Below are 26553 nucleotides of genomic sequence, written 5' to 3' on the forward strand. Positions count from 1 at the left end.
AAAAAACCTATTTCAGTATTTCTGTTTTTGGGGTTTTTTTTGGTTTTTAGGATGTATCTATTAAAATTATTTTTGGCTAAATGCACTGAACATGTTTGCTTTGAATTTTTTAAATTTGTTTTTTATTGAAGTATCATCAATATACAGTCTTATACTGGTTTCAGATATACAACACAGTGGTTCAACAGTTAGCCATATTATTATATCCTCAGCTCCACTAGTGCAGTTACAATCTGTCAACACACATAAATGTTACCGAATCATTGACTGTATTCTCCAAGCCAAACTCATATCTCAGTAACCAACTTACACTGTGATTTAGAACTTTTGTGCCTCTTTATCCTCTCACCCTCCCCACCCATGGTAACCCAACCTTTCCCCAGGGTTACCACTAGTTAGTTCTCAGTGTCTGTGAATCTACTGTTATTTTGTTCATTCTGTTTTGCTTTGTTTTTATATTCACAAGTAAGTGAAATCATATAGTACTTGTCTGTCTCTGCCTGGCTTATTTCACTGAGCATAATACCCTAAAACTATTTTTTAATGAAACTTTACTTATCCATATTATTATCAAACACAAATTTCAAATCTTGCTTAAAATAACCCTCCCTACTCCAAAATGACAAATATGTCATTCTTTTCTTAATGTTTTAAATCTTAACTCTTCATATCTAAGCTTTTAATCTTCTTCCTGAACTTATTTTTCTACGTGACAGGAGAAAAAAAAATGCAATAGAAAATTAATTTTCCCAGCGCAAAATTATTTGGGGTATTCCATGAAGATAATTGTATCATCAATGAAATGTGACATTTTTAATTCTTTCTTTCCAACCTGTTGGGTTTTCACTACATTTCTCTGTCTTACTGGATTGTCTAGAATCACTATTCAATAAAAATGAAACAGGAGAAAGTTGGTGTGTTCTAGTGCTCTTGATTTAAAAGAATACTTATGACATTTCAACATTAAATATGATAATTACACTAGATTTGAAGTAGGTATCCATTATTCAGTGTAGAGAAGTTTTCTGCTACTCTTGGCTTATTAAGAGCTTTTATGATTAATCAGCATTGCACTTTCCTGAATGTACTTTCTGCTTCTAATTGAAAGATTAAATGGTATTTTGGTTTAATCTTTTAATACAGTATAATTCCATAATAGGTTTGCTAGCACTAAACCAAACTTGTATGCACAGGATAAAATCAGTTTGTCAATATGTACCATATTTTTTAATAGTTGTATTAAACTTGGCAGTACTAAGCATTTCTTCACCCATTTTCATGTGTTGATTTGAACTATAATTTTCCCTTCTTATACAGTCCTTGTCTAGTATTCCATGGTGCAGACAGCAAATACTACTGAGACAACAGCATGCTTAAAAATGAGGCTCAAACATTGAGAAAAACCCTCTGGCAAACTCATGAAATGTACATGGCAGCTTCAGATGAATTTGAAACCTGCAGTACACCGATAGCAACTACAGCAATAGTAACAGCAACCAAAATCCACATTTAACTCCATCCTGAACTCAGTTCCCCACACTAATTGACTGAGATGACATGTTTACATTTACATTTACAGGTGTAAACAACATTTATCTTAGTGTCTCCTGATCTACATGAATGCATGTTATACAATAAGTTAGTCAGACATATAAAATGCAAGAAAACTCAATCATCAAAAGACAAAGTAGTTGACAGAACAAAAATCAGAGATTATTTAGATTCTAGAACTTTTGGACACATATTGAAATGGTTATGATTACTTTGTTAACAGACTGGGAAAATGGATTACTTAAATGAACAGATGGGGAATTTCAACAGAGTGGTAGAACTTACAGGGATGAATGAAAATACTAGAAAAAATTTATCAAGTCTATCAGTAGATGTGACACATTTGGGGAAAGAATTAGTAACCACAAATTTAGGTCAATAGAAATTATCCCGTATTAAATAAAGAAAGGAAAAAAAGAAAAAAGAAAAAATTATGGGACAATATCGAACTCTCTAACATATACATGAGTAGAATGCTGAAAAAGGAAGTAACAAGGATAAAGCAGAACAATAGTTGAAGAGGTAACAGCAGTCTTTTTTATGTCGAAAAATAATTAAATGTATTAAATGATATATCTGAGAAACACAGCCTTAAAATTTCAAGTAGAATATAGTACACACACACATACACATACGTCAAAATCAAACATGTCATGTACTTACAGCAACTGAAAGAAATTTTTGAGGGCACCTTTGGAAAACTGGGTGTGACATAAAGAGGATAATGAAAAGAAGCACAGACTTTCTGTCAGAAATAATCCTCACCCCCCAAAAAGTGAATTTATTAATGTATGAAATATATATACATATCAAGTCAGAATTCTTTACCCACCAACATCTTTCAAAATTGTAAACAAAATAGGGAATTTTTTCAGACAAAAACAAAAAAACGGAGAGAATTTATTGCTAGCACTCTGTGCTAAAGAATTTCTTTAGACAGAAAAAAAGTGGATTTACACAAAGAAATGAAGAGCCTTAGAAATGGAAAAAAATAAAGGTAAAGATTAAAAAGTGTTGTCTTTTAATCATTGTAAAAAATTTGTAAAATAAAAACTAATAATATGTAATATACTTCATAACACATGTAAAACAAAATATATGACAATAACATCTCAAATTATATAAAGGAGGGGCTGGGAGTATTCTAATTTAAGTTTCTGACCCAATACATGAGTGGTATAATATTCTATTGTACGTAAGTTACAGATGTGTATTTAGCAGATTTAAATCCTTATGTGGCAGTTGTCATTTGACTATAGGCATTTGTAAACCACACAGAACTGCACAATTAAAGTGATAAATTTTACTATATGTAAGTTATATTTTAGTATAGAATTATTAAAAGAAGAATAAACCTAAGATAGAGAAAGAGAAAGAGACTATAGTTTGTTGAGGAAGAAATGGAGGTTCTGATATCTGCTGTTTTAGGTTTCAGTGCTGATGCAGTCAGTGGTCTAAAAATAGTGGGGCATAAGGGCATTTTGGATAAGGAGAAAATTTAGAGATTACAAGATTAATCCTCATCTATCTTAAAAATAAGTCAGTTGATAATTGACATCTTAAGAAAAAGCAGTGAATGAAATATACTTGTAAGAAGCAGTATAAATACACTTAGGAGGTAATCAGCAAAATAAAAATAGAAAAGCAGTTTAACCGTGGCAAAAGATTCTGAGGCATAACAAAGCTGCTTTTCCTTTTCGGATTTTTGGAAATCAAATACAATTTTTATATCCTAGGATGAATAATAAGATAAGAAAATATTAAGCTAATAAATTAAAATTTTAAAAAAATATCTTAAGAGAAAAAATTTCAGCATCAGATATTTTCATCATCTTCTTTCCCCCAGTTTCATTGAGGAATAACTGACATACACTACCGAATACATTTAAGGTGTACAGCACAATGGTTTGATTTACATATATGATGAGATAATTGCCACAACAGGCTCAACTAACTTACATCTCCTCATATAGATACAATGAAAAGAAACAAAAAGAAAAGAAAAGAAAAAAAGAATTCCTTGTAGTGAGAACTACCTGAATTTACTCTCTTAACAACTTTGCTGTTTATCATGCAGCAGCGCTGGCTCTACTCATCACATTGTACATGACATGCCAAGTATCTACTTTTGGGCCTCCTTCCTGCATTTCCTACTTCTCCTACCCTCCATAGTCTGATTTTTCTATGAGTTTGTGTTTTGTTTGTTTCAGGTATAAGTGAGACCCTATAGTATTTCTTTTTCTCCTTCTGACTTATTTCACTTAACACAATGCCTTGAAGTTCCATCCATGTTGTTGCAAACTGTAGCATTTCCTTACTTTTTATGGCTGAATACTCTTAAGTTACTTTGTTTTATGCATGACCTGCTTGTAGCACTTGGGAAAAAAATTATACAAATTGTTTTATGAGGAAAAAAAATGTGTATATTGTGAATTCCAGCTCAAAAACACAAATAGTTAAATAAAAACCCAATAGTTCTTAGCAAGAATCATAAAAATTCTCAATAAACCCAAAAAAAGGCAGTTGAGGAAAATGTATGACAATGAAATAAATTTGAAACCATTAACCATAAAAACAATTACATAAGTGTAAGTTTTTAAAATAACCAGTCAAAAGATGGATATTATGAAACTGGAAAGAAAAGGAAGACCTAAATATATGCTCTGTATAAGAAACCCACTTTAAATATAAATATATACATAGATTAAAATTAAAATATTGTAAATGCTATGTGTGTATTGATATCCCACCAAGCTTCTGTGTGTCTGAAAAAAATCTTTATTTTCCCTTCATTTTTGTATGACAGTTTTACTGGGTATAGATTTCTGGGCTGACCATTTTTGAGTTTCTCTCTCTGTCTCTGTCTCTCTCTCTCTCTCTTTCTTACTCTGTGTAGCTCCACTGACTTCTCACTTGTATTATTTTTGGTGAGAAATCTGCCCTCATTCTTATATTCTTTGGACATACCATATTTTACTCTCAGGCTTCTTTAAGTTTCTATTTATCACTGGTTTTGCAAAATGTGATTATGATGAGCATGTGGTATTCCTTGTGCTTTGACTTTGTTGAGCTTCTTAGATCTGTGGCCAATAATAATAATCAGTTTGGACATTTGTGAACATTATTTTCAAATATATTGTTGCTATTTCATACTTCTTTCCTTTGGGAACTCCAAGTATACAGACACTAGGCCACTTAAATTTGCTACAGTTCATTAATGCTGTCTTCATTTGGTAATTCTTTTTTCTCTCTTGTGTTTTGATCATTTTTAAAACTTTTTCTTTAAGTTCAATACTCTTTTCTTCTACATTATCTAATCTGTTAATGCACTTCAGCATATTCTTCATTTCTGTCACTGTAATTTTAATATGTTGATACTCAACTTGGGTTACATTAATAACTTTATCATGTTTACATAATTTTTTGAACATAGGCAATATAGTTACAATACCATTTGTTTTCCTTGTTTGATCATTTTAATATGTGTCATTTTGATTGATTAATTCTCATTAAGGATTATATTATCTTGGTTCTTAGCATTCATAATATTTGCCTGTATGTAATACCTTGTGGGTTTGTTGGGTGCAATATATGTTTGTATTCCTATAAATATTCTTGAACTTTGTTCTGGAGTTCAGTCACATTACCTGAGTCTATTTGATCTTTTCAGGTCATGCCTTAAAGATTTTTTAGGTGAGAGCAGTACAGTATTTAGTGTGGATCTAAATAGACCTCATTGCTAAAGCAAGACCCTTCTGAGTAATCTACCCGATTCTCAATTAATTAGAAAGTTTCCTGCTGATGGGAATATTGATTAAATATTGTTCATTCTTTCTCAGCCACAGGTATTTTCCTCACACACATGTACTGGTCGGTACCGTGATGAACATTCTATAGGGCCACCACTGCATACCTCTGGGTTTTTCCCTATGTTCAACAATCTTCCTTTGTCTCCTACCCTCTTAATTCTGTCTCGACAAATCAGGAAATCTTTTGGGACCCATCTTGGTTCTCCTTTCATTTAAGGAATTTTCTTGAGTCAGTAAGGGGGGACAACTGAAGGCTCACTTCATTTAGTTAGTGATTATTTCCTTATAGCCTATATTGGAAAAACGTTGTTTCATATATATTTGTCCAGTATTTTTTCTTTTTTTTTTTAGAGGGCATCTCTCATATTTATTGATCAAATGGTTGTTAACAACAATAAAATTCTGTATTGGGGACTCAATGCACAATCATTAATCAACCCCAAGCCTAATTCTCAACAGTCACTAATCTTCTGAAGCATAATGAACAAATTCTTGCATGGTGAACAAATACTTACATAGTGAATAAGTTCTTACATGGTGAACAGTGCAAGGGCAGTCATCACAAAAACTTTCGGTTTTGATCACACATTATAAACTATAAAAAATCAAGTAAAATATGAATATTCGTTTGAATTTTATACTTGATTTATATGTGAATCCCACATTTCTCCCTTATTATTATTATTATTTTTTTTAATAAAATTCTGAAGTGGTAGGTAGATGCAAGATAAAGGTAGAAAACATAGTTTAGTGCTGTAAGAGGGGAAATGTAGATGATCAGGTCTGTGCCTATAGACTAAGTATTAATCTAAGCTAGGCAAGGGCAATAAAACATCCACGGACGCAGAAGATTTCTCTCAAAACAAGGGGGGTGGGGTTCTAAGCCTCACCTCTGTTGATCCCCAATTTCTCACCTGATGGCCCCCCTGCGACTGTGCCTGTCTTAGGTTGTTCCTCCCTTGAGGAATCTTACCCGTCTCTGGCTAACCAGTCATCTTCCGGGGCCATACAGGGAGATGTAAAGTTGGTAAGTGAGAGAGAAGCCATATTGTTTGAAAAGGTTAGCTTTTTACTTCTTTGCAGATTTATGCCCTGTGGTTTTTATGCCCAGCATTTGTCTTGAGGTATCTTTACCACTTGGAAGAATTATGATACTCGGTAATTTCGATATGAGGCACAAATTCTACTTAAGGGTTGTAAGTAGGAAGGAAGAAGAAAAGATATAGAAGTAGCAGGCAGGAGAAAACATGGGAAGATTGATTATTTCTTTGACATATCTTCTTGTAGAGTAACTTCAGCATGTATAGGTTTTAAACTACTAATTAAATTGCGCACACACATTAACATAATAGGAATACAGCTACATAACCAAAGCAGACCTACAATTACCAGCCATCTCCAGTGAAACCAAGAAAACCAGTTAGGCACCCTAGGCATTTGTGAAAACTTACCAATGATACAATGGACATTGTCTAACTGAATTTGAATAGTTTGAGAAAAATCAGACAAATTAAAACAACACATTCCTGGGAACTGTTCACATCCCATATATTCTTTTAACAGTAGATAGTCTGTAGTTGCAAGATTTTGGAGCGCTGCAACTTACACTTCTCCTAATTCTTGGTTGAGTTCTGACAGTATAGATCCAGTCAAATTTGTTGTTTTACTGTATGCACAGGCCAGCTTAGATATCTCCTTCTTCATTCCAATGGCAAGTCCAGGAACCGGTGGGATGAATGCAGCTACAACTGCAACAGCACCAGGATCTTTGTCGAAGTTTTTTGATGATCATCTGGAATGACTCTTCCGGAGAATGTTGATGTTGGAAGTTCTTCTCATATCATACCTGAATTAGTTTTCTGGGTAGCCAAATTAGGCTTTGATCCTCTGTATAAACACAAACAAACCCTTTGCCTACACTTTGATATGCCCTTTATATCGTTGTGAAGAACTTATTGGAGATCACCACACAGGAATTGCGTTTTTTTTTTTTAAGAGAAAGGAATATTATCAGAAAAATGTGCTTCCATAGCTGATCATCTGACACCTTTAAATGATCAAAATTAGGGATATTTAAAGCATGCATTAATCGTTATTTACAGTTAGTTTTTTCCTATCAGAGAGTAACCCCCCTTTACTTTCTTTTTTTTTGTTATCATAAATCTACAATTACATGAAGAATATTATGTTTACTAGGCTCTCCCCTATACCAGGTCCCCCCCACAAACCCCTTTACAGTCACTGTCCATCAGCATTGCAAAATGTTGTAGAATCACTACTTGTCTTCTCTGAGTTGTACAGCCCTCCCCTTTCTCCAACCCCCCTATGTATGCTAATCTTAATATCCCCCCTTCTTCTTACCCCCCCTTATCCCTTCCTACCCACCCATCCTCCCCAGTCCCTTTCCCTTTGGTACATGTTAGTCCATTCTTGGGATCTGTGATACTGCTGCTGTCTTGTTCCTTCAGTTTTTCCTTTGTTCTTATACTCCACAGATGAGTGAAATCATTTGATATTTCTCTTTCTCCACTTGGCTTATTTCACTGAGCATAATACCCTCTAGCTCCATCCATGCTGTTGCAAATGGTAGGATTTGTTTTCTTCTTATGGCTGAGGAATATTCCATTGTGTATATGTATGACTTCTTCTTTATCCATTCATCTACTGATGGACACTTAGGTTGCTTGCAATTCTTGGCAATTGTAAATAGTGCTGCAATAAATATAGGGGTGCATCTGTCTTTTTCAAACTTGAGTGCCGCATTCTTAGGGTAAATTCCTAGGAGTGGAATTCCTGGGTCAAATGGTAAGTCTAACTTGAGCATTTTGAGGAAACTCCATACTGCTTTCCATAATGGTTGAACTAATTTACATTCCCACCAGCAGTGTAGGAGGGTTCCCCTTTCTCCACAGCCTCGCCAACATTTGTTGTTGTTTGTCTTTTGGATGGCAGCCATCCTTACTGGTGTGAGGTGATACCTCATTGTACTTTTAATTTGAATTTCTCTGATAATTAGCGATGTGGAGCATCTTTTCATGTGTCTGTTGGCCATCTGTATTTCTTTTATGGAGAACCGTCTGTTCAGTTCCTCTGCCCATTTTTTAATTGGATTATTTGTTTTTTGTTTGTTGAGGTGGGTGAGCTCTTTATATATTTTGGACGTCAAGCCTTTATCGGATCTGTCATTTACAAATATATTCTCCCATACTGTAGGGTACCTTTTTGTTCTTTTGATGGTTTCTTTTGCTTTACAGAAGCTTTTCAGCTTAATATAGTCCCACTTGTTCATTTTTGCTGTTGTTTCCCTTGCCTGGGGAGATATGTTCAAGAAGAGGTCACTCATGTTTATGTCTAAGAGGTTTTTGCCTATGTTTTTTTCCAAGAGTTTTCTGGTTTCATGACTTACATTCAGGTCTTTGATCCATTTTGAATTTACTTTTGTATATGGGGTTAGACAATGGTCCAGTTTCATTCTCCTACATGTAGCTGTCCAGTTTTGCCAGCACCATCTGTTGAAGAGACTGTCATTTCCCCATTGTATGTCCATGGCTCCTTTATCAAATACTAATTGGCCATATATGTTTGGGTTAATGTCTGGAGTCTCTATTCTGTTCCACAGGTCTGTGGCTCTGCTCTTGTGCCAGTACCAAATTGTCTTGATTACTATGGCTTTGTAGTAGAGCTTGAAATTGGGGAGTGAGATCCCCCCTACTTTATTCTTCTTTCTCAGTATTGCTTTGGCTATTCGGGGTCTTTGGTGTTTCCATATGAATTTTTGAATTATTTGTTCCAGTTTGTTGAAGAATGTTGTTGGTAATTTGATAGGGATTGCATCAAATCTGTATATTGCTTTGGGCAGGATGGCCATTTTGACAGTATTGATTCTTCCTAGCCACGAGCATGGGATGAGTTTCCATTTGTTAGTGTCTTCTTTAATTTTTCTTAAGAGTGACTTTTAGTTTTCAGGGTATAGGTCTTTCACTTCTTTGGTTAGGTTTATTCCTAGGTATTTTATTCTTTTTGATGCAATTGTGAATGGAATTATTTTCCTGATTTCTCTTTCTATTGGTTCATTGTTAGTGTATAGGAAAGCCACAGTTTTCAGTGTGTTAATTTTGTATCCTGCAACTTTGCTGTATTCCGATATCAGTTCTAGTAGTTTTGGAGTGGAGTCTTTAGGGTTTTTTATGTACAATATCATGTCCTCTACAAATAGTGACAGTTTAACTTCTTCTTTACCAATCTGGATTCCTTATATTTTTTTGTTTTGTCTGATTGCCGTGGCTAGGACCTCCAGTACTATGTAAAATAACAGTGGGGAGAATAGGCATCCCTGTCTTGTTCCCGATCTCAGAGGAAAAGCTTTCAGCTTCTCGCTGTTCAATATAATGTTGGCTGTGGGTTTATCATATATGGCCTTTATTATGTTGAGGTACTTGCCTTCTATTCCCATTTTGCTGAGAGTTTTTATCATGAATGGATATTGAATTTTGTTAAATGCTTTTTCCGCATCTATGGAGATGATCATGTGGATTTTGTCTTTCTTTTTGTTGATGTGGTGGATGATGTTGATGTATTTTCGAATGTTGTACAATCCTTGCATCCCTGGGATGAATCCCACTTGGTCGTGGTTTATGATCCTTTTGATATATTTTTGAATTCGGTTTCCTAATATTTTATTGAGTATTTTTGCATCTACATTCATCAGGGATATTAGTCTGTAATTTTCTTTTTTGGTGGGGTCTTTGTCTGGTTTTGGTATTAGGGTGATGTTGGCTTCATAGAATGAGTTTGGGAGTATTGCCTCCTCTTCTATTTTTTGGAAAACTTTAAGGAGAATGGGTATTATGTCTTCTCTGTGTGTCTGATAAAATTCCAAAGTAAATCCGTCCAGCCCGGGGGTTTTGTTCTTGGGTAGTTTTTTGATTACCGTTTCAATTTCTTTGCTCGTAATTGGTTTGTTTAACTTTTGTGTTTCTTCCTTGGTCAGTCTTGGAAGGTTGTATTTTTCTAGGAAGTTGTCAGTTTCTTCTAGGTTTTCCAGCTTGTTGGCATATAGGTTTTCATAGTATTCTCTAATAATTCTTTGTATTTCTGTGGAGTCTGTCGTGATTTTTCCGTTCTCATCTCTGATTCCATTGATTTGTGTTGATTATCTTTTTCTCTTAATAAGTTTGGCTAGAGGCTTATCTATTTTGTTTATTTTTTCAAATAACCAGCTCTTGGTTTCATTGATTTTTGCTATTGTTTTATTCTTCTCAATTTTGTTTACTTCTTCTCTGATCTTTATTATGTCCCTCCTTCGGCTGACTTTAGGCCTCATTTGTTCTTCTTTTTCCAGTTTCAATAATTGTGACGTTACACTATTCATTTGGGATTGCTCTTCCTTCTTCAAGTGTGCCTGGATCGCTATATACTTTCCTCTTAAGACTGCTTTTGCTGCGTCCCGCAGAAGTTGGGGCTTTGTGTTGTTGTTGTCATTTGTTTCCATATATTCCTTGATCTCTATTTTAATTTGTTCGTTGATCCATTGATTATTTAGGAGCATGTTGTTAAGCCTGCATGTGTTTGTGAGCCTTTTTGTTTTCTTTGTAGAATTTATTTCTAGTTTTATACCTTTGTAGTCTGAAAAGTTGGTTGATAGTATTTCAATATTTTGGAATTTACTGAGGCTCTTTTTGTGGGCTAGTATATGGTCTATTCTGGAGAATGTTCCATGTGCACTTGAGAAGAATGTATATCCTGTTGTTTTTGGATGTAGAGTTCTATAGATGTCTATTAGGTCCATCTGCTCTACTGTGTTGTTCAGTGCCTCCGTGTCCTTACTTATTTTCTGCCCGGTAGATTTATCCTTTGGGGTGAGTGGTGTGTTGAAGTCTCCTAAAATGAATGCATTGCAGTCTATTTCCCCCTTTATTTCTGTTAGTAATTTTTTCACATGTGCTGGTGCTCCTGTGTTGGGTGCATATTTATTTAGAATGGTTATATCCTCTTGTTCAACTGAGTCCTTTATCATTATGTGGTGTCCTTCTTTATCTCTTTTTACTTTCTTTGTTTTGAAGTCTATTTTGTATGATATTAGGACTGCAGCCCCTGCTTTCTTCTTTCTGTTGTTTGCCTGAAATATGTTTTTCCATCCCTTGACTTTATTCTGTGCATGTCTTTGGGTTTGAGGTGAGTTTCTTGTAAGCAGCATATAGATGGGTCTTGCTTTTTCATCCATTTTATTACTCTGTGTCTTTTGATTGGTGCATTAAGTCCATTTACATTTAGTGTGACTGTTGAGAGATATGTACTTATTGCCATTGCAGGCTTTAGATTTGTAGTTACCAAAGGTTCAAGGTTAGCCTCTTTAGTATCTTACTGCCTAACGTAGCTCACTTATTGAGCTGTTATATACACTCTCTGGAGATTCTTTCCTTCTCTCCCTTCTATTCTTCCTCCTACATTCTTTATATGTTGGGTGTTTTTTTCTGTGCTCTTTTTAGGCATGCTCCCATCTAGAGCAGTCCCTGTAAGATGCCCTGTAGAGGTGGTTTGTGGGAGGCAAATTCCCTCAGCTTTTGCTTGTCTGGGAATTGTTTAATCCCTCCATTGTATTTAAATGATAATCGTGCTGGATACAGTATCCTTGGTTCAAGGCCCTTCTGTTTCATAGCATTAAATATATCATGCTATTCTCTTCTGGTCCGTAAGGTTTCTGTGGAGACGTCTGATGATAGCCTGATGGGTTTTCCGTTATAGGTGACCTTTTCCTCTCTAGCTGCCTTTAAAACTCTTTCCTTGTCCTTGATCTTTGCCATTTTAATTATTATGTGTCTTGGTGTTGTCCTCTTTGGGTCCTTTCTGTTGGGAGTTCTGTGTATTTCCTTGGTCTGTTCGATTATTTTCTCCCCCAGTTTAGGAAAGTTTTCAGCAATTATTTCTTCAAAGACACTTTATAACCCTTTTTCTCTCTCTTCTTCTTCTGGTACCCCTATAATATGGATATTTTTCCTTTTGGATTGGTCACACAGTTCTCTTAATATTGTTTCATTACTGGAGATCCTTTTATCTCTATGTCAGCTTCTATGTGTTCCTGTTCTCTGGTTTCTATTCCATCAGTGGCCTCTTGCATCTTATCCATTCTTCTTATAAATTCTTCCAGAGTTTTTTCCACCTCTGTAATCTCCTTCCTGGCATCTGTGATCTCCCTCCAGACTTCATCCCTTAGCTCTTGCATATTTCTCTGCATCTCCGTCAGCATGTTTATGATTTTTATTTTGAATTTTTTTTCAGGAACACTGTATAGATCTTTCTCCTTCTCTGGTGTTGTCTCTGTGATCTTGGTTTGCCTGTAATTTTGCCTTTTTATGGTGATAGAAATAGTTTGCAGAGCTAGAAGAACTTCCCTTCTTGTTGGTTTGTGGCCCTCCTCTCCTGGGAGAACAGCGACCTCTAGTGGCTTGTGTTGGGCAGCTGCACGCAGACATGGATTCTGATTCCTGCTTGGCTGCTATGGAGTTTATCTCCGCTGTTGCTGTGGGAGGGGCCTGTCTCGGGCTATTGCTCCAAAATGGTGGAGCCGGGTTGGAGGGGGAGCAGCCAGAAGGCTATTTATCTCCGTTAGGTCCTCCGTGCTCCGCTGACTAGGGGTTTAGAGTGGCCAGAGATCTCCAGATTTCCTGCCTCTGGACTAAGTGTCCCACCCTGTCCCTTTAAGACTTCCAGAAAGCACTCTCCAAAACAAAACAAAACAAACAATAATTAAATAAATAATTTTTTAAAAAATGCTGCTCGCTTTTCTTTGTCCTCAGGTGCCGGCCTCTGGGACCTGCTCACCGGTCTTGCTGCCCTGTTTCCCTAGTATCCAGGACCCCACGCATGCACTGTGTCTGCTATCTGGTGCGGATGGCTGTGGGTGGGTGTTCAGAAGTCCTGGGCTCCCTCTCCCTCCCTGCTCCGACTCCTCTCCTCCCGTGGGGAGTTGGGGGTGGGGCGCTCATGTCCCACTGGGCGGAACTTGTATCTTACCCCCTTCCCGAGGTGCTGGGTTCTCGCAGGTGTGGATGTGGTCTGGATGTTTTCCTATGTCCTCTGGTCTCTATTCTAGGAAGAGTTGTCTTTGTTATATTTTCATAAATACATGTCGTTTTGGGAGGAGATTTCCGCTGCTCTACTCACACTGCCATCTTGTCTCCGCCTATCTATTTGTCCAGTTTTTAAGGGTTATTTCATGTGGAAGAAAAATTTAATCCCTGGTGTATTTGTAATATATGAGGAAGCTGTTCATATGGATATTTTAAGGAAGAGTTTCAGGCAGACAAACTAACTTTTGAAACAATTGCAAGGAAGTCAGTGAGATGAGTACACTGAACAATAACTTCTATTATATTTTGTGAAGAATTATTTCTGATAAAGGAAAATGTTTATATTTAACTCAAGCCCTAAACCAATCTCATGGTTGGAACTTTCAAAAATGATCTTCCTCAATTTATGATGGGGTTATTGCTCAATAAATCCATAAGTTAGTTGAAAGTATCATAACTTGAAATGTATTTAATACACCTAACCTACTGGACATCATAGTTTAAGTAAGCCTATCTGAAAATGTGCTGAGAATACTTGAATTAGTCTACAGTTAGGTAAAATCATCTAAAAACGCCTATTTTATAATACTGAATATCTCATAATTGAATACAGTACAGAGAGTAAAAAGAGAATGGTTTATGAGTACAAAATGGTTATGAATGTATTAGCAGTTTTACCTTTGCTAGGAGGTACGGATCTCTGTCATTAGTATAACAAGAAAGCATCACTAGCCCAGGTAAAGATCAAAATTCAAAATTTGAAGTAGTTTCTACTGGCTTTCTATTGCTTTTGCATCATCTTTTTTTTTAAATTTTATTTTGGTGTCATTAATCTACAATTACATGAAGGACATTATGTTTACTAGGCTCCCCCCTACCCCAAGTTCCCCCCACATCCCTGTTCACAGTCACTGTCCATTAACATAGTAATATGCTGTAAAATCACTACTTGTCTTCTCTGTGTTGCACAGCCCTCCCCGTGCCTCCCCCACACTGTAGATGCTAATCGTAATGTCCCCTTTCTTTTTTTCGCACCCTTATCCCTCCCTTCCCACCCGTCCTCCCCAGTCCCTTTCCCTTTGTTAACTATTAGTCCATTCTTGGGTTCTGTGCTTCTGCTGCTGTTTTGTGACTTCACTTTTCTTCTGTTCTTATACTCCACATATGAGTGAAATCATTTGGTACTTGTCTTTCTCTGCCTGGCTTATTTCACTGTGCATAATACCCTCTAGCTCCATCCATGTTGTTATGAATGGTAGGATCTGTTTTTTTCTTATGGCTGCGTAATATTCCATTGTGTATATGTACCACTTCTTCTTTATCCATTCACCTACTGATGGACATTTAGGTTGCTTCCATATCTTGGCTATTGTAAATAGTGCAGCGATAAACATAGGGATGCATCTGTCTTTTTCAAACTGGAGTGCTGCATTCTTGGGGTAAATTCCTAGAAGTGGAATTCCTGGGTCAAATGGTATTTCTATTTTGAACATTTTGAGGAACCTCCATACTGCTTTCCACAATGGTTGAACTAATTTACATTCCCTCCATCAGTGTAAGAGGGTTCCCCTTTCTCCACAACCTCGCCAACATTTGTTGTTGTTTGTCTTTTGGATGGTTGCCATCCTTACTGGTGTGAGATGATACCTCATTGTGGTTTTAATTTGCATTTCTCTGATGACAAGCGATGGGGAGCATCTTTTTATGTGTCTTTTGGCCATCTGAATTTCTCCTTTAGAGAACTGTCTATTCAGCTCCTCTGCCCATTTTTTAATTGGATTATTTGCTTTTTATTTGTTGAGGTGTGTGAGCTCTTTGTATATTTTGGATGTCAACCCTTTATTGGATCTGTCATTTACGAATATATTCTCCCATACTGTAGGATACCTTTTTGTTCTATTGATGGTGTCCTTTGCTGTACAGAAGCTTTTCAGCTTGAGATAGTCCCATTTGTTCATTTTTGCGTTTGTTTCCATTGCCTGGGGAGATATGTTCAAGAAGATGTCACTCAAGTTTATGTCTAAGAGATTTTTGCCTATGTTTTTTTCTAAGAGTTTTATGGTTTCATGACTTACATTCAAGTCTTTGATCCATTTTGAATTTACTTTTGTGTATGGGGTTTGACAGTGATCCAGTTTCATTCTCTTACATGAAGCTGTCCAGTTTTGCCAGCACCATCTGTTGAAGAGACTGTCATTTCCCCACTGTATGTCCATGGCCCCTTTGTCGAATATTAGTTGACCATATATGTTTGGGTTAATGTTTGGGGTCTCTATTCTGTTCCATTGGTCTGTGGTTCTGTTCTTGTGCCCGTATGCTTTTGCATCATCTTAATGCTGAAAAATTATAAGTTGAATCATTGTAAATTGGGGACTATCTTTAATGACTATCTGTAGTGATGTCTAACATAGATTATGGCATGAGGAAACAGAAGTAGGACTCTTTATCTACAATTATGTCTTAGGGAATAAAAAAAAAGTTTGAGTGTTAGAATTATTATTTGACAATGAACAAAGAGACATTCTTCTAGCAAATATCCCATTCTTATTTTTATGAATCTGTCTTAACTGGATATCCTTATTAACATGTTGAAAGTTCAACACATTCCAAAGCATTTAAGCTGTTAAAAGCCTGTCCATTTGCATAAGCAACTATTAAAATAGAAGTGACAGTGTACAGATAGCATATGCAGGAGCTGAACTATATCCAATATATACCCGAACTTCTGATTCATAAAAAAATCACCTTGTAAATTTCATAAAATGTGTGATAAAATTGGGATGTCCAGGCTTTGACTGAGATTCCTATCTTCATTCACATAGCTAGATTCTTCACTTTTAACCCCCAAAGGTAGTCTCACAATTAAAATAATCATTATGACTAATTCTAAATTGAGGAAGACTTAAATATTCTTTTTAATTTTTGACTGATAACTTGTTCTGAGAAATCTATAATTTAAGCATACTCTTAATGAGATTTTTATCAACCCTAAAGGAATCCAAAGTGAAGAAGCTTACTACAAAAGCGAGAAAATGTCCTTTGCCCCAAAACCTCCACCTCATGATCTACCACTGATAGTAAATGCTGCTTCTGAAAAATCATAAAATTAAGTTTTTCACATTCTTTTACTTATGGTGTATGAGACTATTATTAAATATTATGATACAATAAAAACATCTGCAGTCTTTGTTCTTCTTGGAACAGATATCTTTCTTATAGGAAAAAATATGATTTACATAATAACATTTATTCAAAGTGTATATTGAAATTGTAAATATAAAACATACTTCGGTATTAACAAATTGTGCAACTAAAGGTGAACATATTGGGATAAATCACTATAATATTGCATAGTAAAGCCATTCGAGAATTATTTCAAAGTAAATATATTTCAAGAATAAATGCAAACTAAATTTATATAACAAAAGCATATTAAATTAATTCACAATGTAAAGGATGATTTATTTTGTAGATTATATAAAAATACTTCAAATGTTAAATCAATGACATGTAAATTTGTAGTTTTTTATACCTATTATATATCAGAATGTAGGCAATTCATGAGAGAAAAACTTTTATTATAAAATACTTGATGTTTAGAGTCTAAGCATATACGAGAAGACAGGTAAGAATTGTCTTTTAAAAATTTCATAAGTGCTTTGATAAGAGAAGAAAAAACTGTTATAGGAAAAGGACATATATTAATGTCAGGACGTACAAGCCAGTGGTGGCAACCTGAACAATAAGAAATATTAACGAGATTCAACATGTACAAATGCATAGAAGGATAGATTACATGGTATGTTTGGAGATCTAAAAGAAGTTTTGAATTGTGGGTAGAGAGGGTAAAGAGTAGATAAAAAATGGGTTACATAAAGTCTTGGACATAAGGTCATTGTATAGCAAATGCTGCATTTCCCCAAGGAAAACTTTGCAGCAAACTTACATAATGAAATCCACTCAAGTGTTATTACAGAGGATGGTGTGAATGAGAGAAGAAATGAAATCAAGAAGACCAGACAATTGGATATGTGACTTATTTTGGCATAACATTGCTGAGGACTATGAGGATGACAGAAGATGGTAAAAGAAATAGATAAATTGTAGAAAGGTTGAGTGTGTACATGTGGTGACTAAAAATTGGGGGAAAAAATTAAAGTGAAGTCTTACTCTCAGATCTCAGACTCGAATAACTGATATCCACAGTTGAGGCAAGGAAATCAAAAAGAAGTATTTTATTAGTCATAAGTCATTGTAACTTCATTGTAATAATACTTAATTCCACGTTTGGTTACATCTAAAGAATAGGTAGATAATTAGTTTCTGTTATCACAGGTCCATTTTTCATTCTTAAAAGGATTTTTAAAATAATTTGTAAGCACTTACTCAACACTGCACTCTCCTATATCTTGATTCCAGGACTTCTTGATTCCAGGTTTCCTAATTATATAACACATTACAAAACTTCCAGTTGACTAACAATCCCATGAATGTCTCTATATGGATGGATTCCCATGTTCCTGGTGTTTATATGACTATTTAATTTTGTAAATGCTCTTTTAGGATAGAAATTAAAGAAATAAATCTATGTACTAGAAAAAATAAATAGTTTTATGTAGTAAAATTCATTTACTAAAGTAAGGAAAGATATAAATGGCATCCTACCCCAGACCTTACCCAATATAATGCCACTCCAGTATCACAACAGTGAATTTATACCTGACAGAGTGGCAATATACAGACTTTATTTAGGGAGGAGAAAACAAGGCCATTAGGAGAGCTTGAAGCCTCTAGTAACTATAGCTACAACAAAGATTAAAAGCAGCCTAAGTGTTAGCCAAGTTAACATACTTCACTAAAGACTATTTATTTCAGTTCCCATTACCTGATACACAATGTGCCTAGCTTTTAAAAACAGTAAAAAACATGCTAACAGATTTTAATTTTTTTAATCTGAAGATACTAAGCAACATAAGAGACCAGAAGTCAGATATGACAGAGAAACTGCAGATAGGAAAATCAAAATCACTCTGATTAATATATTAAGAGCTCTAGTGGACAAAGAGGACAACATTCAAAAAGAGAGGAGTAATAAAAGCATTATAAAAGATGGAAACACATTCCCCCTCCCCCCAAAAAAGAAATGCTAGAAATAAAATATTACTGAGATATAAATGGATAATATTGAGATCAAGAGACTTGACACAGCTGAAGAAAGAATTGATGAAGATATGTCAAGAGAAATGTCTACCTAAAATTGAAAAAGAATGAAATCAAAGCCAAAACCAGAACAATTTATGTATCATGGGGAAATTTCAGAAGTTATGTGTAATGGAAATACCAGAAGCAGAGGAAAGAGAAAAAGGTAAACAAGAAATATTTGAAGTAATATTAACTGAGAGCTTTCCAAAACTAATTGCAGACACCAAATCATGGAACCAGCAAGCTCAGAGAATACCAAGCATTATAAATAATAAAAAATCAAATTGTGGAAAATCAAATGCAAAGAGAAAGACTTGAAGGTGGCCAGAAATAAAAACAAAACCAATAATAGATAAACAAAAGCTTTTGCTATAAAAGAACAAGAATAAGAATTGCAGCAGATTTCTCATCAGCAACCATGCAACAAACAAGACTGGTATGATATATTAACATGTTGAAAGAAAAAGCACCAAATTAGAATTCTATAACTAGTAAAATTATCCTTCCAAAGTGAAGGAGAAATAAATATTTTTCTCAGAAAATAACTGTGGGACTTCATTATCAACGATTTGTCCTGCAAGACATGTTAAAAGTAATTCTTTGGTGTGAAGGAAAGTGATAGAGTTCAGTAACTCAGATCTACATAAAGAAAGGAACAACTTAATATCACAGCATTATTTATAGTAGGAAAGATATGGGAGCAACGTAAGAGTCCGTTGACACATGAATGGATAAGAAACAGTGTAACAATGAAATATTACTCAGTCATAAAAATGAATGATATCTTGTTATTTGTGAAAACATGGATGGACCTAAAGGTATTATGCTAAGTGAAATAAGTCAGACAGAAAAGGATAAATACCATATGATTTCATTTACGTGTGAAATCTAAAAACAAAACAAATGAGCAGACAAGCAAAAATCAGAAGCAGATTCATAAATACAGGGAAAAAGCTGATGGTTGCCTGAGGAGAGAGGGAGGAGGTTGGAAAAAATAGGTGAAGGGGATCAAGAAGTACCAACTTCCAGTTATGAAAGAAACCTCAGGGATAAAATGTGCAGCATAGGGAATATAGTCAATCATATTTTAATAATTTTATATGTTGTCAGATGTTAACTATACCCATCAGTGTGAGCATTTCATAATGTAGATGATAGTCGAATCACTATGTTGTTCACCTGAAACTAATACACTGTTGTTGGTCAGCTATATTCCAATTTTAAAAAAGAAAGCAACATCATAGTATAAAATATAAATCTATTATCTTATTTTTTAATTCAGCTCAAAGATGTAAGCGCTGGATAGAGTATTTTAAGATACATAATACAAATATAGAAAGAGTAAATTGTGGATAGTTCAAAAATATTTCCCTAATATCTAATACATTCCAGTTTGAGGCCACAGAGATGAAAAAGACATAGTTTTTGAAGGACTCACAGTTTAACAGACTGTAAAGGAAATGAATACTGACTCATAGGAATAAAACAAAAAATAAATGGAGATATATGTGAATTTGCCAGAATGGGCAACAAGGACACTGTAGTTTTTTGGCAGATTTGTTGTGTAACTAGCCTTCAATCAGGCATTTTACAAATATTCTTCATTGCCATCTTTGGACTATCTCTAGTAAATCTTGTAAATTCTTCATTTTATAGTAGAAGAATTTTGTGTTTCAGAATTATCAAATAAATTGCATAGTTGGTTCAAGTTCAAAAGCAAGTATTTGTTAATGGCATCAGAATTTAGATATGTTTAACTTAAAACTTCCTGTTCTGAAGAGATTGTCAAATAACATTACTAACTAATTGACTTCAGCAAGTCAAGTGAAACTGATATTTTTATAGAGAAGTAAATGAATTGGGAATTTGATATCCTAAATCCAATGTATGATCTATCACTTCAGTTTTGATTTTATTTATTGTACCAGGAAATAAATTTAATGAGGGGAAGATAAATGGACACTAAAATGATAAACATTCTACTTATCAATGTCAGAAAATCTAATACATTTTACTTACTGTTTTTTAATAGAGCATATTTATTTTGAAGTAGACTTCAGTCTGTCTTTAATATATGTTAAAAACTACTACTCTAACTTTTAGTACACTGTTTCTACTTGACCAGAGCCTTTAAGATTAAGATTATGTATATTTCTTTATAATATATATTATGTAGTTCAATATAATGCCAAATTAAAATACTGTTACTTTGAAAAAATAAAATGTCGTATTATTTCAAGTCCTGTCATAATACTTCTGAATATTTTGTTGTAGCATAAAGTAGGAATTCATCATATTTCATCTCAGGGTGCAAGGCCACAGCATGAAGCCAGGACAGCCGTGCAGCACATTATGTCAGGGACTGCTGGTCATATAGACTATGCTATGTGAGACACAGCTTGCAGCTGCACAGTGCAACAGCCCTGTTTTTACTATAAATATGAGCAGGAAATCACACATAACTAATAAATGCTCTAGAGGCCTTATATTTATGTAATTAAATGGTAGAAAATAATAATATCTGACTATGAAATACAAATTTCCTAGAAAGCTTATCTTGTTTTTTCCTCATATTAACTATTTCATTCATTTTGACATATAACTCCAGAAATAAGATCTCATTTATTGTATGTGCTATAGTTATAATTTACCAAGTAATAAAAGTAGACCGCTAAGGTTGGCATTTCTAGCATAACAAACTGTTTTCTAGTGCAAACAGCCCTACAAACCTACCTGTTTGGCAGTTTTAAGTTTGGTGGGTTGCCATTAGAGGCTCCAATATCTTAATAGACAACTAAAGTGAATTTAATAGAAATTTTAATTCCCTTGATTACAATTGCTTAAGAAAGCTAGTGGAAAATACTGCCTTGTTTTGGGTTAAAATGTACTATGATTTTAAATGTGATTAGCATATGCTAATATATGAGTAAGTAAGAAGTTACTTTTTTGACCCAATATTTGTGATTTTGAAATCAAGTGGTTTGTTTGTAGTAAATTTGTTGTGTAGCTAACGTCACACAGTTTGCTGGAATGAAGATTATTCTTTTGGCCCATTGTTTTTTACTTATTAGTTTGAATAAGTTTTCATTGTCCCTATTGTGGACCTAGCATAATCTCTACAGAGTTCCATTCTCATTTTTCAATGAATGAGTACACACATGGTTAATTTCATGTGTGAATTTCAGTACTGCTAAGGGGAGTTCGGAACAGAGGTTTCATTGGCTGTATTTTCCAGCATTGATTAGTAAAACATTTCATTTGTTCTTCAAATTCAATCCACTGAGCTTTTTTCTACTTTTCTACATATGGTACTTTTCTACATCAAAAGCACAGTTAAATAAATCAGTATAGTTTATAGCAGTATATTTTATCTGCACTATTGTTGATGAAGAAAGTTTAAAAACAGTGAATACATGGTATAATATTTTTGAAATTTTTATATGCTTTTATATGCAAATAAATAAAAGCTACAAAACAAACATTATTCTTAATTTTCAATCTAGGTATTTTTTTCTAGAACATACTTATTAATTCTAAAAGATAAATATGAGTGTTATCTTTCATTTTGTTTAGCTTGTGCTCATTGGAGAGCTCTGCCTGGAAGCATGATCATTTAAAATATGTTTCACTGAGCCATTCTTAACAAAGAAATGTTGATGGTTGTGTATATCCTATTAGTGAGAGCACAGCACAAGTTTTGGAAACAGTCTTACTGCTTTATTTCAGAGGTCCATTAGTCATTGCAAAGCACAGTCGCCTCCATTTGGTTCATACTAAAATGAAAACCAGTCATCTGTGGCACCTTACTACACTGATGGACAGTGACTACAATGGGGTGTTGGGGGGACTTGATAATATGGGTGACTATAGTAACTACAATGTTTTTTGTGTGAAATCTTTATAAGAGTGTATATCAATGATACTTTAATAATAATAAAAAAAAGAAAACCAGTCAAGATAAGACAGATGTTTGTGACCCTGAGCTCTTTTTGCATACTTCTCCTAAAGTAGGAAGATAAGGTTAATCTATTTTTTCAAAAATTTTAAAAATAACTCCCTGATGTCTTCTTGCAATGTGCACATAAGCGCACACACATACACACACACACACACACACACACACACATACACACACACACAGTTACTCAGCTAAATAGATGGATAGATTGAGGATAAACACACTGTTTTCCATTAATCCATTCTCTTAATGAATATACTATGCGTAAAATGAAATAAAGTGAGTAAGATGAATTATTTTGAACTCTCTAGGATATGAGACATTTCCTTTCCTGTCCTTATTAATTTTCTATTTATTTTAATTTTATTTGGCTCATGTTGAGTTCTATTTTATTTGGATCAATTTTCTATACCTTTATTTTCATCACATCCTTTGGTTCTGTTGCTTCATAGTGCTATATTTCATTTTACTTATTATTTTAATTTTATTTTCTACATTTTTACCAAAATTTGATAGGATTTGTTAGCTGTGTTTTAATTTGGTCAATATTAGTATATTTTTACTGGGTATTTGCATTGTTATTTGAAGCTCCTGTTTTATAGCTGTACTTCATTAAGTTTTTTTTTATATTATTGGTTCATAATTTTTATTTCTTCTTTGTTGAGTTTTCTTGTTATCAGTTCCTTCCTTTTATTTTACTTTCCATTATCATTGCATATTTTATTATGGTTTTCTTTTTGGTTTTATTATAGTTTTCAACAACTTTGTATTACACCAATTTTCTCTGGACCAGATTTTTTTATAGTGATGAGGTACAGCTTTGCTTCAGACTGGCTCACATTCTCTCTCCTTCACAGTGGGTTTCCTTTTGATACATGTTTGCATATCAGATTGTTCTTTTTCCTTATTATTTTCCCTGTTGGTAGATATCAGCAGCTTCTGGGACACTCATGATACATTTTATCATCTCTTATCCTTCTTATAACAAATTCTAATAGTAACATTTTGCTTACTTACTCTGCCATGAAATACTTCAACTTTTAAACTGCATTATCTCTAAATTCATTTAGAGCTTTATATATATAGTAATCAAAGCTATTGACAAAATGGCAAATTTAAATAAATGCAATAAAAGTCTTTTCTCTTTGATGAAAAGATATAATTTTTGAATATATTAGCTTTAATAATTGGCAGGGCTACATGCAATATTTCAGCATATATGTATCAACATAAAAAACATTATTTTGGAATATAACAAACATACAGACTTAAACCAAGATTCACTTTAACTCAAATAATTTTATTTTGTAAAAGTATAATTGGTTTTAAAAGCATAGATATGGAGTAAGATTTCTTGGGATATGCAGAACCTAAACAAACTGTGTCTTTTTCTCTGTGTCCTAAATTTGAGGTATAATAATAGTGTCTACCTCTTAGGATTACTACAAAAATAAATATGTGTACAATGATCATAGGCTTCCCTTTCATATTGTAAAATAGTCAATAACTATTAGCTACTATTGTTAGTTTTGTCCAAGTACTTTGCCATTAAAGTACTACAATAAATAAATTCTTATTTCCTTGTCCCTTTTTATCTTCAGGTAATACTTTGGCTTCTTTTGGGAGGAAGATTTACAATCACTGCCAAAAGAAATCTTAAAGGAAAAATTTCAGGAATCAAATAATTTTGTTTTGTTGGTTTTGTTATCTTTTTTTTCATTATGTAATTTTGAGCATATATTTGAATGAGAAATTTCTCTCCTTTGGTATAACATAATTAGGTCTCTTATTCCTTATAGTTTTTTTCTTTTCAACTACAGTCTAATTTGTAATGTCAAGTCAAAATTAACTATCATTTGATGAGTAAAATACTCATAATTTTATCATTTCCAAAGATAATAATATTATCTTTGCAATTAATTATGGTCAGTTTGAATCCTGGAGAGAAAAACATCACTTTTTAAGGCAATAGATAAAAAGGATAGAGACAAAACACAATTTTTGATAGTTCAAATATAACTAAGCTATTCTTTGTGTTGAAATTATTGTGATTTAATTTTGATTTGATATTTTTTCCTCTGATTATTCTTTAGAAGATGACTTTTCAAATCTGTTTTTCTAGAATATCAAAAAGATGAGCCTAAAAAATAATTAATAAGATTCATGTTTATATTCCTGGAATAATGTTCCAAATTTATCCACTTGAAGTGATAAATAAAACTGCCTTGTATTTATAGGAAGAAAAATCGCCAGCAAATTAATGAATAGGTGGTTGACCTTTTTCAAATCTTAGTCTGAAATTAGTTACTTTTTTCAAAAGACAATCAAATCCAATTTAAAGAGAACACATGGATAAAACTAAAATAAAAATAAATATGCAAATAAGCATCAACTAGTTTTGTTGTTAATAAAAATAGTTACATAAAATAGTATATATTTTCCTTCAATAATTCAATGAAGTCCCTGTTAGCAGGAAAATTTCTACCAGATATGATTTTAACCTTTTTTCCTGTAATTGTCATAATTACAGAATTATATATGTATATATTACATATTACAGAATATGACAGAATTTCAGTTCTATAATTCTACATATTTCACACTTATTTTTATTCTTATTTACAAATGTATATTGACAAACTCTTAACTAAAGTAGGGCTCAGAAGGCCAAACCAAACCAAAAACATTGAAAACTTGTCAAATACAGGAGAATCTTAACTATATTTGATCTGAGTTTTCTGTCAAATCCTTAAGATTATTTACGAGAGTAGAGAACTTTGAGAATGAGCTTAGGCCAAAATCATCACATGTAAATAATCAAATCATATGGAAGCATTGAGGAAAAAAAGCTCATTGGCTGGCTTTTTTCTAAGATTCTTTATGGTATATCAAGTTAAATTTCATGTGTTCTAGATTTATACAAAAACTCTGTGTCTCTCATATTTTTACTGAATGGATATTTGCTTCTACGATTGCTATTGAATAATTTCCCAAATTGAGTTTAGGTCACAATTTAAATAATATGTTTTCTATTTCATTTCTTGAGAAAATAGATATTTTTTAACAAATGACTTCTCAGAATATCCCTAGATGATTTTATGGATTTCTTTTAGTATTAACATTTTGTATTGTAGTATTTTATTTTATCTCACACAAAAATGGTTGCCAGCAAAGGACATTTTAATATATCATGGGGTTATATTTATTCCTTTATTAGGGTCACAAGTTCTTTTGTCATATAACTCAGGTGTCTTTAGAAAAAGTAATTTATTTAATCTATAATGGTTTTCTTATCACCTGATCTTCCATCTATTTTCCCAGATACTGAATAATGTAGAAAATATATACTTAGAGAAAACTTTTTTTATTAAAGGAAATGTATGAGCTGTTTGCTTAATTACTTAATTAAAAACTTAGTTACTGAGTTTTATGAAGTTTCCATAAAGAACTTTTTTCTGTGTAGAATCATATTTGTGAAGCCACAGTCTAATATCCTTGGTGGGCCTGATGCCACTTTTGGTCAGCAAGGCTAGACTGGGAAAGAGAGCTGGACAGAGAATGGAAAAGCACAAAAATAAACTGGCTTCTCTGTCTATCCATGACCGTGTTGCATGACAGACTTTTAAGGAGTCATCAGTGTGCCTTCATTCCCACTTTTAAAATATAAAGCAAGTTCCTCTTTTGGCCAATTCTAAGCAAGAACCATTTGGGGAAATGTACTTCCCACCTTAACCAAGTTGGTACCATGCAATTCAGCCAACTCAGCCTCTTCATTGTAAATTTGGCACACATGCACACTCTAAAACCATATTTAACTTCAAAATGCATAAACTAACAAAATCATATTTCTGCTTTACATGATACAGATATCTTACTTACCCTCCAAAACATGTGAACCCTGCCTTTGAAATGGTTCATAAAACCCCACCGAGCACTTGATCCATGTTCAGATGATGTTCATTTC

At 33.7% G+C, this 26553-nt stretch overlaps 1 long non-coding RNA gene across 1 annotated transcript in view; it reads right to left on the reverse strand.

The window, feature by feature from the left end:
- Positions 1 to 14730, reverse strand: part of LOC130681410 (uncharacterized) — a 241895-nt gene extending 227165 nt beyond the window's left edge. Inside the window, exon 1 of the long non-coding RNA XR_008994542.1 lies at positions 14587 to 14730. This is a non-coding gene — a long non-coding RNA (uncharacterized LOC130681410). The remainder of the gene's footprint in view (positions 1 to 14586) is intronic.
- Positions 14731 to 26553: the final 11823 nt, after the last annotated feature.

This window comes from Manis pentadactyla, chromosome 17 (genome assembly GCF_030020395.1).
Source record: "Manis pentadactyla isolate mManPen7 chromosome 17, mManPen7.hap1, whole genome shotgun sequence".
Taxonomy (NCBI): domain Eukaryota; kingdom Metazoa; phylum Chordata; class Mammalia; order Pholidota; family Manidae; genus Manis; species Manis pentadactyla.